Source organism: Notothenia rossii (genome assembly GCF_949606895.1).
Source record: "Notothenia rossii genome assembly, chromosome: 1".
Lineage (NCBI taxonomy): Eukaryota > Metazoa > Chordata > Actinopteri > Perciformes > Nototheniidae > Notothenia > Notothenia rossii.
Genome location: NC_136912.1, coordinates 21363185 through 21376586, shown reverse-complemented (window position 1 = coordinate 21376586; position 13402 = coordinate 21363185). Strand labels below are relative to the sequence as shown.

The following is a 13402-nucleotide window of genomic DNA, read 5'->3' as shown; positions in this document are numbered from 1 at the left end:
TGTCTCCACGGATAAATTGTGCCTAATTTGATAAACCCCAATTTCAGAGCCATTTAGTCTGTCAACAGAGATTTAATCCTGAATTGAGTTTCAATTTCAACAACATATTTTATTTTGTACTTTTACACATTCACTTTAGTTCTAGCAACATTTAATTTTTTTCCTATAAAATATACAGAACAAATATTGAAAAGTGAATAGAGCATTTAACATTTAACCAAGTCTTCCTTGAATGACTTTATAACTATGTTCATCAATTCACCTCGTCCCCAATCGTCTACCGGGACGATTTCATGTTCTATCGGAGGGAGTGATGACAAAGTAGATCACAAGCCTTTGGCCAGTCTAGATTGCTCCACGCTGCGTTTGGACGGTTTGGACCCCCCAAAAATAATGTCGCAGGCATGACGCGCGGCGCCTACTGCTTTAAATCTGACCAACTTCACTCCAGCCACCATACCGAGGGATTTAGCAGCTACCTTATCCTCAGTCATATACTGTATACTCACTGGGTAGGAAATTATTGGAGCGAGAGATAGAGGGAGAGAGAGATAGAGGGAGCGAGAGATATAGAGGGAGAGAGAGAGGGAGAGAGAGAGAGAGAGAGAGAGAGAGAGAGAGAGAGAGAGAGAGAGAGAGAGAGAGAGAGAGAGAGAGAGAGAGAGAGAGAGAGAGAGAGAGAGAGAGAGAGGACAACAGACGCACGGTGCTGGATTATTTGGGCAGAGCGGCTGCAGCCACGGTGGATGTTACACAGGCAGACGACAGACGGAGAGCTTGAATCTATTCAGACTGCGAGTTTTTCCAACGACGGCGCCGGGCAGGATGCTGATATGGTGAGCGCGTCTCTAGTTATTTTATGTGTAGTTTTGTTGTTGTTGACAAGCACAACAGAGCGCTAACTTCCCATGATCATGTATTCCAGTGCAAAGCGCCTCCACACATCTGCACTTATCCGATCAGATGTGTGTATGTACGCGAGTTTGTACTCCAGTGTCAAACACATATGACTGACACTTTATATCTGCCTTGTCTTTCCTTACCCAGCATGACCTGTTCGGGTGTTTTTTTTTGCGCTGTTTCAGGTGGTCGCCTTGCCTTTGAATTAGCACTCGTGGATAATCGCTGTGACATGTCTATGATATTTAGGACTTGAAGCGTGTCGGGGCAGTCAATAGAGAGTTCATATTGATTCTAGCCTAATCAATAGGGTTTATTATTATCTGCCATGCCATCATGATGCTGTTTCTATCGGAGTTTACAGCACAATATGTCTGTGATCCACTTCTTAATTTCCTGTGGTGTCATGGTAATATGAACATACAGTAACAGTTTTGTCCATGTTATTGCACTGAATCCTTAACAATTTGACTGTGAGGTTATTACAGTTATTTTCGCTACAGGGCGGCTCTTGAAATGAGTTCTTTAATGCTGATGAGAGATTGAGAAGGCTGTGAACCGCTTGGTTTTCACTGGGGTTCGGTGCTCCCCCTCAAAAAAAGCTCAGAGGTATTTTTCACGACTGAACCGATGCCACCGGCACAAAGCAGACTGGATCGAGATTTAAAGGTGTATGCAGACATAAAGCAATAGGATTTGTTAATGGCTGTCAGTCACTTCAACCTGCTTTCAATGGGCTGTCTGTCTGTGAGTGTATGCAAATCTCCATGAACACTTTAGACTCCAATAGGCCACAGTGGATTATATGGGTGGATTTTCTGGGTTGTACTCTACCAGATTCTACCCAATCCATTTGGACCCATTTGAGAGATGTTATTGGAAGTACAACATTTGTCATTGATTCATCAATCATTTGTCATTTGTTATCAATCTACTGTATGTTGTCTACTTTCACCTGAGAAAGGTAATGATTGAATATGGGTTGTGACATTGACATTTCTCTTCCTGCCACTGGATAACTCAACCACTGCAATGTGCTGTAATGTGCTGTAATGTGCTGTAATGGCTGTGTGTGTACATGTGTTTGGCAGTAGTCAGCAGTCTTGCTCTAACACTGTCTATGGCAGCATTACAGACCTCACTAGCTAACAAATCAATCATGCAGTTACAATGCAATTACGTTTGAGTAAGTGAGAGGTAAACACAAGTATACTGTATAAGAAATCGAGCAAAGATTTTACCTTTATGTGCTTCCCTGATATTTCTAAGTATGCAAACAGTTTTTATGCTAAATACCTCTATATGAAGGGAAGCTATGCCGTACTATATATATGTCTCCAGAATTGGACATCTGCATGGTCACTTGAATTACCAAAGTGATTGATCCACATTGAGAATATTGGTATGGTGCATTGTCTTTGTGATACATTTAAGAGAGGATAATGATTAAACATTTAGTTATTTTCTAAAATACCAATGAATGATGTTAGGGAAATTGTGTAAAAATGTGGACAATTTTTTTTAAATGATCACAAAATACTTCTGCTACACTCTGTTGATAAGTTTGGGTACATCAGGCAAGTGTACTGCGACCTGTTTTACGACCATAGCCTGCTGCTCTCAGGTCAGAGGTGCCTTGTCACATGCCAGTCTGTGGTTCTGTGCTTTACCTCAACTGATCTTCCACTGTGTTAATGTGTGTGTGTGTTAATGTGTGTTGTGTATTTGCGTGCTACTGCAGCTGTTCCTCCTCTCATAGAGATTACGTTTCACAAGATGTGATGGATGCCAGTGTCTGCAGAGCCAGCTGTGTGTGTGTGTGTGTGTGTGTGTGTGTGTGTGTGTGTGTGTGTGTGTGTGTGTGTGTGTGTGTGTGTGTGTGTGTGTGTGTGTGTGTGTGTGTGTGTGTGTGTGTGTGTGTGTGTGTGTGTGTGTGTGTGTGTGTGTGTGTGTGTGTGTGTGTGTGTGTGTGTGTGTGTGTGTGTGTGTGTGTGTGTGTGTGTGTGTGTTTTTGTGGACATGTGTTTGTCAGTGCATTTTTGCATGTCTGTATAGCACTGTGCCTGCGCCTGTACGCATATATTTTGGAAATGTCTATGTCATTGCCCTGAGGGTTGGGTCAGGTTAGGAGAGGTGATGTTAAGGTCAGGGATGTTATGAGTTTGGTTGGTAATTATAGAGACTGCGCCTTCAGTTCCCAGAGACCAGGCCAATGCAGTCTAAACTAGGAAGACATGAGCAGGTCAACAACTTTTCCTGGAACAAAAAATAACTTGAATATGAAAAATATCTCATTCTCAAAACAGAAAGGTTTGCTCTTTTTTGTCTCATACATTTGTCTAATTTATGGCCTGATCACACAGGGGAGTGAAAAACAACCCTAATTTGTCTTTATTTAGTGCGGCGATTGCAGTTTTGACGGTCATTTCTCAAGTCTCAAACTGTATATGTTAAGTTTTTCAAAAGGCTATTTTGAGAGACAGCCTTCTGGTGAAGCAGGTTGTAACAGTGAGAGTGTGCGGGCGGGAGGCTCCTGGTTAAGATACAGTTAGCCAACATCCAGCTACGTGGGAAACGTGATAGGCAGTATAGCTTAGACGAGAGAAGTAGATGGACCAGCAGCTGAGAGAAGGAGGAGGCACACAGCGATGCTATTGATTTACCTGGCAGTAGGAAGGGACAGCTTTCAATCCATCTCGCCTCATCCCTATCATCTGTCCGTCAGATCTCTGTGTCTCAGCCTTTTCTCTGTCTGACTTTTAGATGGCCCCTTGTTCTCACTTTCCCATACTTCCCCAACAGCCGGTCGAATCAATAGTCTGTATTTCTGTCATCTCGCCTTTTGATTTGTGTGTTCATGTTACGCCTTTTTATCACTTTTTCTTTGCCTGCCACTGCCTTTTTCTCCTTTGTCACTCGACCCTCTTTTGCTTTCTCTTTGTGTTTGATATATCCATCAGGCAATCCCACCCACATACAAGCTGTGAATTGGTAATTAAAAGCTCAAAATGATTCACCTGTGGTGATGAGCATATGGTGAGATATTAAAAATTTAAATTAAGACTTCCCTCACTTCACGTGTGTGTGTGTGTGTGTGTGTGTGTGTGTGTGTGTGTGTGTGTGTGTGTGTGTGTGTGTGTGTGTGTGTGTGTGTGTGTGTGTGTGTGTGTGTGTGTGTGTGTGTGTGTGTGTGTGTGTGTGTGTGTGTGTGTGTGTGTGTGTGTGTGTGTGTGTGTGTGTGTGTGTGTGTGTGTGTGTGTGTGTGTGTGTGTTTGGAGCTCAGGATAATGACAGAGTTTGTGGTTAGGGTGATCCCCTCATACCCCCTGCCCCCCTCCCTCATGTTCCAATCATAGGGAGACACTCTGAAGAAGCCAGGCCCAACCACAACAATTACATTTTCCAACCACGCTTACACAAACTCACACACATGCTGACAGACACACAATCCGAGCCAAACTTACACTTATACAAAGCTGTGTATAAGTGTTTCCCTCCTCTTACTTTCTTCATCACATGTTGTGTCTTCTTCCCAATGTCCCTGCCCTCCTACCTCTCTTATCGTCTTCTCCCTCTCTCTCCTATCACCCAGGCTATGCTCCCTTCTCCCCCATCTTCTATCCCCATGGCAGGCATGATGGTTTGACATAGCAAAACCTTTGCCAAACCACAAAGCCTTATTTTCTCTCTGCAGTTCTTTCTCCTGCTCTTTCTAACTCCCTCTCTTTTTCACTTCTTCTATCTGTCTCCCCCCTCCCTCTCTTTCCCCCCCCCCCCCCGCCTTACTTTACAGTTTAATCTGCAGCGGGGGCTTAGTGGCACGGCTGCAGGACTTCCACATCACTTCTTTCTCTCTGCCAGAGGATTTGCTGCTGTTTACAGCCGTTCTCTTTAGGTCCTCTCTAACCTAGGTCCTCTGTTCTCTCCGTTTACTCAAGCTATTTATGTCTTTGATAATGTATTCATTTTTATGAGCGGCCGCCTAGCTCACAACTCATACTTGGTCTTACAAACAATATCAGGATCTCACATGTACTCCACCAAATTCTTTCACACACAGTATTATACCGTCTTTAACGTACTGTCATTCCTTCCTTCATTTACTATCATACTATCATATATAAATAACTATTCTCTCTCACACACAAAAACAAAATGTCTTAAACGCACCATCATACTCTCGTACACACAAAAAAAAGAAAGTGGATGGTAGTATGTGTGTAATCGGTAAACAATGTATGTAAGACAGAATAATAACCTATGTATGAGGGAATAGTATTTCATGTTAATAACAATAGTAATATATGTAAAACAGAATAGCAGTGAATGAAAGGCCGAATAATAGCTTATTTAAGAGGTAATAATAGTTCATGTGAATGACTATATAGTTTATAGGTATGTGTATAAAACAAAATGATAGGGTGTGTGCATAAGAATAGTTATGAGTGTGAGAGAGTATGATTGAAAAGCTGCTCCAACTGCTGTGGAGACAGAGCAGCACTTCCTCACACAATGCCCAACTTTTGAACCTGTACGGAAACAATTCTTCCCAAAACTCAAACATAAGCATCCTCAAATATTTAAAAATGGAAATGAAAAACTAAAAATACTTCTCGGGGAATATAAAGAGAGCTACATTGTGGCAGGACAGTTTGTCTCTGCCTGCCACAGTCTGAGGGAACCGGAATGAGCAGATACACCAGGTCTCACATCTTATATATCTTAAGTATATATATCATATTCTATTTTTTACTGATGTATTATATGAATGAAATGAATCTGTATTCCTTGTAAAAATAAAAAAAACATGTTCTTAGCAGTTTGTTTATAACTGATTATTTGTTTATTTGTGTGTATTTTTGTATAGATGTTACAACTATACATAGCTTTGGCAATACTGTATGTAAATATGGTCATGCTAATAAAGCTTTTGAATTGAATTGAATTGAATTTAAAAGGAAGTGAGTTTGATTGAAAAGGAAGCTGGACTAAATTCCCAGCTCTACGTTTTTCGTTTGACGGACACCGCCCAAGAAAGGCAGTAGAATGCTACTAATTTTCCCTATGCTACCTGAAGAGTAAAAGGGTCAAGTCCGTCAGAAAGCAATGACTGTAACGGCCCGTCCACACGGCGGCATGCGTTGAAGCTTCAACGCTTCTGCCCGTTCAATTTGAAAGGGGTGACGTCACACTTCGCCGAACTGCATTGTGGGAGCGTCGCTACGCGTTGCTCACTCCAAAAGTTGAGCAATGTTCAACTTTTGAAGCTTCGACGGAAGCGTCAGCCAATCAAAACATATGCCAGTACAAGCTCTAGCCAATCAAACTGCGTGCTTGTGTGTCTGGGGCGGGAGATTCATGTGATTGGTTGTTGGTCGAGTTTCAGACACGCCCGCCGGAACGCTTCAATGCACCCCGCTGTGTGGACGGGCCGTAAGTGTAAGCCTTACACTTCAGGGCTCAACGCTAACTTTTAAGTGGTTGCCAGGCTGGCAACCAGGCATCAGCTTTTGGTTGCTAAAACTGAAAATAAATGTTAGTCACCTTATATTTGAAATAATTAAGATACTATACAGTTATACATCAATTTAATAATGAAAATCTGACACAAAAGAATGTTCAAATGCTTTACAATAAGTAATTAACACAATTCTTTGAAACCTAAGTGGTAGTAAACTTGTCCACCCTCAATTGCCGGTATACTAAATACCAGTGCAGCTGTTGTCATGTTCTTCACAGATCCCTCAAAAATGAAATGAGCAAGTCACTAGTTTCTTCAGCCATTGTCTCCCTTTCAAATGTGGGTTTTCTTGACCTTAGTGCTGATCCCCACCATAGATCCATTGGCCCTTCCGCATTGAAGTCTTGATTGTGGTTCTGTCATTGGCCGGACTAATACATTTCTAATGTTAAATAAATGAAAACCATTCACAGTTAAGAATTAGATATTAATTATTAATGCTGTAAATTACCTTTAATAGGTCTAACTATATTTAAAATGTGTTACCTTTTTATAGAAGTGATTATATTTGTATGCCAATATTTTCCTATGGTAAAGTTTCGTTTAGCATTTTTATTTTGGTAGTAATCAAGATCGGGACTCTTATTTTGTAGGATCTTTTACCGAAGTGAATGCACAACGGAGCAGAATGTAAATATATATTTCACCTCCCAAGACTTTACACATTTCCTCTTTGCTTTCGTTCGGGTTCATCTTGCGCTTTATCAGTTGAATCACTTTGAACATTTGTTTGAGAAGTTGAGGTGTTGGCTGAACTTTTTACCCCACAGTCAAACAACTTAATTTGCTTCGCCCTTCTTTGTAAAACAAACACACTGGGTGTTTCTCAATCGTGAGGATGCTGGCTTGGTAGTCGCGTACTTCCAAGTCACTTCCTTCAGAAGCAAAGCAAGTCTGCTTCAAAGCCACGGCTTCGGAAAACAAAGAATAATGGAACAGGCTAACAAGTGTGCAACTCTCTCTAACGGTTTCAACATAAACTGTACCGAAAATAAATACCTCACGATGTCTATCTAATTATGAACTCGCTTTATTTTCACGGAACACATTTTTGGTGATAACAAACAAATGTAACAAAGTAACATATTTACCAACACATCTTCTACGCCACTACATATTTACATTTAAATGTGTGCTGCGCTGATTCAGCCCAGTTCAGCATTCTCCGCAAGGGTTTTTGAAATTGGTCCGTGCGCAAAGCATTGTGGGGATTTTAAGGACGCGAAGTCTACCCATGCGCAGCCTCGAAATTTCCCCCAAACCAAGGACGCGGTCTCGGTGGAATTCCAAGTATGCTGGAGATTGGAACAGTCCTTCGGCGGCACTTGATGACGTAGCATCCTTGAAATATTGGCCTGGAAGCATCCTCGATATTGAGAAACGGCCACGACGCACCGCCCCCGCAAGTAAACGTGCATCGTTTTCTGGCTCCGTAATCACACCAATGCACGTGCAACTTAGGTATCAGGTTCCGACTGGTCACAACAATAATTAAATATCACTCTTAATACAACAAATATTTGACATTTATCTATTTTGGGGTGCACATTTAGCTGTTTGCTGTCATTATTTCTTTATGTTAAAAACTGGTTGCCACTGATGGCAACAAAAGGCCAAGAAGTGGTTGACATCTTTTCTGAATGGTTGCCAATGGCAACCTGGCAACCGTTACTGTCGAGCCCTGCACTTACACTGTAAGGATTAGTAACATGTATTGTGTTTAAGTGATGACATTGGAATTAGGAAGATGCATCTCTAAACACTTGAGGTGAATAATGCCTGCTGCCTTGGTTAGCCTTAGTTTACTTTTCTTTATCAAGATACTAAATTGTTACTGCATTTTGACTTCACTTCCTGTCATTGTTTATTGGATGCTGTTGAATAAACCAAATGAAACAGAATAGAAATAGAGATTTTTTTTCCGGGGTGCTGTTGAGAGGGTGTCCCACATTGTCCCACACAAACATACTCCTTGTCCCACATTTGGTTTGTTGGGACCTGGTCACCCTACAAACTAGCCTGTACACATGCTTATTGAACAGCTCGTGTAAATAACCCCATTTGTGTTCTGTGAGACTGAAGGGGATGTTGCATTGTTTTTGTTGCTTTCGTTGCAGTTTTATATACGTCTTAAATGTAATTTAGTTTAACTTCCTGTTTTATTTAGATGCTTTTATTTTGAAGGTCATACTAGACAGGCTCCAGTATGTCCAAAACTGTGCTGCTAGGGTACTCACACACACAAAGCCGTGGCAGCACATCACTCCCACCCTCATCCACCTACACTGGTTGCCGGTCAAGTCCCGCATATCCTACAAAGTCCTTCTCCTCACCTACAAGTCCCTCAGTCCCCCCAGTACCTATCGGACATCCTTCACCCACATGCCCCGCCCCGGAACCTGCGGTCCTCAGACTCTGGCCTGCTTACCACCCCCCGCACCAAACTGCGAACCTTCGGGGACAGAGCCTTCAGTGTGGCAGCCCCCACCCTCTGGAGATTCGCAACATCCCCACACTCGACGACTTCAAAAGGGGCCCTCAAGTCCCATCTGTTTACCAAGGCTTTCAGCCCCTAAATCGATCTGTTGTTTTGCCTGTCTGACTTTTTGTTTTGTTATGTTTGTTTTCTGACCTATTACTTGTAAAGCGACCTTGGGTCCCTTGAAAAGCGCTATATAAATCCTGGCTATTATTATTATTATTATTATTATTATTATTTACGCTGTTGACAGGAATTTGTTGTTGCTATGGAAACAACATGACTGCGAAATGAAATATCTTCTATATAGACGGAGAAAGTAAAGAGTAAAGTGTATGTTTAAATGTTAGCACCCCCCAAAAAGGTACAAGGTTGGTATTTACTATAATGTAAAACATGTCCTAATTCGTTTATAAGCTGTTTTGTAGCTTTGTTGTCTGTTTACAGTTAACTTTTGGTAGTATGCTAAAGTGATTCTAATACGGATTGAGCATAATGTATTTGTTATTTTTGTACCTTTATAGCTCTTACGTTGACTCTGGAGCTTCAATAAATTCTAAATCATCAGTAAAGTCTATACGACCATATTTCGGAGGGATATGCTAGCCTCAGCTATATTTACCTTGTTTACACATAGTGGTCCTAACTGTTAATCTGTGTATGTTACACTTGCATAATGAGATCATTAAGTGCCTTGTATCTTCTTTTTTTATAGTTTCACTCCGTTTGAATGTCAGTGGACTGCAAATAATTCAATAAAGGAGCAAGGAACATATTCTTCGATAGAAATACCTAATTTTGAGTTATTTAGAATTAATGAACACTTATAGTTTCATGTCTTGTTGTTACATAAGGATAGATCATATTTGTTAAATGTTATTATGGGAGCATTACTATTATTGTGGTACTACTGCCTTATTAGGCCCATATTGAGCATATTAAGACCAAACAAACTCCTTACTTGCAATAAATAAGCACCAATTAGAGGGTTATTGAGGAAAAACTCTCAACTAATGGCCTATTACTTGTAGATATATGGTCATGTAGAATAAGGCATTAATAAGTGTTTTATAATGACTAATAAAGAGCCAATATACTACTAATATGCATGTTAATTAGCAACTAGTTGATGGTGAATTTGTGTACCTTAAAGGGGACCTATCATGCAAAATGCACTTTTGTACATCTTTTATACATGAATATGTGTCCCTGGTGTGTCAGGGAACTCACCAAGTGTCAGAAAACACAACCCTCTCTCTTTTTCTCCATACCCAAATCTCTAAAAACGGGGCTGCAACGGATCTGATACAGACTGATACAGATTTGAAATTGTTCTGACGTCAGAAACGGGGTGCTCCGCCTATATGGGCAACTCTCCACCTATCAGGGGAATGAGAGGTTGCGTGGCATGGTAACAGCATGGTAACAGCATGGTAACATGACGCTCGTGCCTCGCCCCCCTCCTTTGCAGGGGGGCGTGGTCAGCTGCAGCTCATTTGCCACAGAATCAGCCCTTGTGAAGACAGGGCTGGAATAGAGCAAATAGAGTGAAATGAGGCATGGCTAAAATGCATGATCTGTTTGGTATTTTGAAAAAGAAACTTCACAGGCATGTTTTGTATAGGTGTGGCCCTACAATATATTATTCAAATGTAGCATGATAGGTCCACTTTAATATAGGTGTTAACAAAAGTTCTTATTGCAGCTCAAATGTAGCTAGCAGTGCTCTGAGCAGCTTCAGGCTTTGTTCTCAAGGGTATAAACCAGTCAAGGAATGAATATTTAAACTGGCTTCCTGTTGGATCAACCTGACTTCCTTTTAAAGTATACCCTCTCACAACCAGTACAATGTCCTCTCACATAAACTGTCATAAGCTCTCAAAAACACAAACATTGTCTTTCACATACACTATTATTCTCTCTCACACACAAAGTTTTCTATCTTGCATACACTACTAGAGTATTATATTGTAGTGTAGTATGATGTTGTCTGTAAGTGTGAATAATAGTGTTTCTAAGAAAGTACAGTTTGGTATGTTTGATTTTTGGCCCAGACAAAAGTGTGTGAAAGAGAGTATGATTGTGCGTGTAAACGTGTTTAGCAATATGTATAAAAGAGTTTAATGGTGTATGTGTGAGATTCTGATATTGTTTGTAAGACCAAGCATGAGTTGTGAGCTAGACGGCCTCTCATACATTTTCATTTCCTTTAGTTTTGGCTTCACCCGCTTCACCCATCCTCTTATGCCCTCTCTTATCTTGTTCCTTCTCCACACACTGCTGCTCTGTGACACGTGTTTGCATTACATCTGATTATTCACTCCTTTAATCACTTTCCCATCAACGCTGCAGTAAAACTGAGCTGATGTCTGTGAAATGGCTGTCATGGGTTGTTTTTTTTCATTGCGTGCAGATCCAAACATTGGGCTCTCAGACAGTGTTTGCTCCCATTTCTGAAGTGACCGAATATGTAACTTTATTCACTTCAATTGGTATTTTGGTCATCCCAAACTTTTGGGCCAAATCAATGGCGCAGGCGGTCACTGTTCGGGAATTTCCCATAGATGACGTATCAGCCTTTTTGTAGAATTATGTTGAAAAGATGTCTGTAGGTGGAGCTCATCGACTTTATTCAGTTGTGAACTCCTTGAAACTCTTTTGCTGGCTCTGGAGAAGGATCTGTCAGTGCATTTGTTTTCCTTGGAAAGAGCAAGACCACTCAAGGTGTTAAGAACAATAAACGCAAAAGCCTTTCATCTGAACCCAGAATGAGTCACTATTTGTCATATCATTCCATAATGGAGTAGAAAAACAGACATTTATATAAACAGATACATTTTTCAAGCTAAAGCGAGGAATTTCCCAGCCCATTATATGAGTCAAGAGGGTTGCTCTTTATTCTCTGTGGGAGTCTTTACCATGGCAGAGCTTCTGTCCTTGGCCCAGTCTCACAACCTCTCCATATACAACACCATGGCCAAGCACGAACTGGACGTATTAAAATGGCTCCGACCACACATTAATTATTTTAGTCTCTCACAGATTCTTATTTTTCTGCCTGTCCAGGATTAGTCTTCACCAGTATTTGTCTGTAGATTTGTAATTAATGACTTTGATTGTCTGTTTTGTTTGTTTTTGCCTATTGAATCAGGATAAGACTGTTGAGCTGAGCTTTCTCTTTTGTGCCTTCCTTCATCCTTCATCCTGTTGTTATTCGTTTCCCATGTCCTTCTCTCTGGAGGGCTGAGAGCCCAACACAAATCCCATTTCTTGTTGTTTGTGTTCAGGAATTATGTTCTGCATCCCCATTTCCCTCAGCCTCCCTAAGGCACCTGGGATTAAATGACGTGTGATGAGTGTGATGGTGTGTGCGTGTGCGTGTGTGCATATGTGTGAGTGTGTGGAGTTTTTCTCAGCCTTTACTGTTAGTCTTGATTGTGCGAAGACTTCCTGTGTGTAATGGCCACAGTGAAGACAGACCTCCAACCTAAAGGTTTGCCGGATTTCAGTATAGCTGTGTCGTTCTGGCATTTGCGAGCGCTTGTGTGTCTAAAATTGCCTTGCCTTACATAAGACCATCCCTGTGCACGCGCACATGTGTGTGTGTGCATGATGATGAATAATCTCTTTACAAGCACCAAACATTTGAAATTACTAGATATGCTCTGTCCTTAGATGACTGGATGCCATGGGCTTGAATACAAATTCACCAATCTGACCTGAAATGTCCTTCTGTATCTGGTCCATTCAGTGTACATGTTTTATGTATTTGAATCTGAGAATGCATGTGTCGGCGTGTGTTAGCGTTCATACATTGTTTTTTACTTTGTTCAACATAGATCAGGTCTGCTCTGGACAATGTGTAACGTTGTTCGTCTCTTTGTGGAAACTTGGTGGTAATGCAGTGGTTAATGCATACAAATGTAAAGTGTAGTTATATCTTAAGACAAGGCAATGCATTATATATAAACATACCAACAGACAGTCTTTGCATACTGAGCCCATCCTTCATGTTGTTAACTTGCACTATGAAATAATTTCCTTTCCTCTCTAATGTATCCCAAACCCCTTACTCTGCTATTCCCCAACTACTCCATTCCTGGATGGCCTTTAGACACAGGAAGTGCCTTAGCAGGTCTCTCAATATTGCAATATTAAATTAGACCTGTCATTTAATACATCCCCTGGTGTAGAGATTGGCATAATTTTCCCCGAGCATCCTCTGAATCTCCCGGCCAAAGCAAAGAGACACCTAACCAACTACCGGCCTCCCCCGTGCCTTTCATAAGAAGCTCCTGTAATAGGTTTATTGAAAATAACAAGGTTGTCTTCTAGAGTTACAGACGGGCTCTGCTCCTGTCTCGGCTTTAACATCAATAAACTGTGGAGTGTCTTTCAATGGACCTGTGTTCTTTTTTTACTTCTTTCCGATGCATGCAGAATACATCTTGACGCTGAGGTTGGTGTCACAGTGTCTCTGTGTCTTCCTTTTGATCCTTTAC

General features: G+C 41.2%; 1 protein-coding gene across 22 annotated transcripts in view; it reads left to right on the top strand.

Moving 5' to 3' along the window:
• Positions 1–13402, top strand: part of ptprdb (protein tyrosine phosphatase receptor type Db) — a 104284-nt gene that overhangs the window by 12374 nt on the left and 78508 nt on the right. For 4 of the 22 annotated variants that reach the window (XM_079672073.1, XM_079672074.1, XM_079672092.1 and 1 more), the window contains exon 1: positions 618–836. The exons of 1 other annotated variant lie outside the window; for it this stretch is intronic. The gene's annotated coding sequence lies outside the window, so the exon portion shown is untranslated. Of the gene's footprint in view, positions 1–615; positions 837–13402 lie in introns of those variants that run through there. 17 more of the 22 variants (XM_079672082.1, XM_079672081.1, XM_079672076.1 and 14 more) reach the window with 9 other exon arrangements.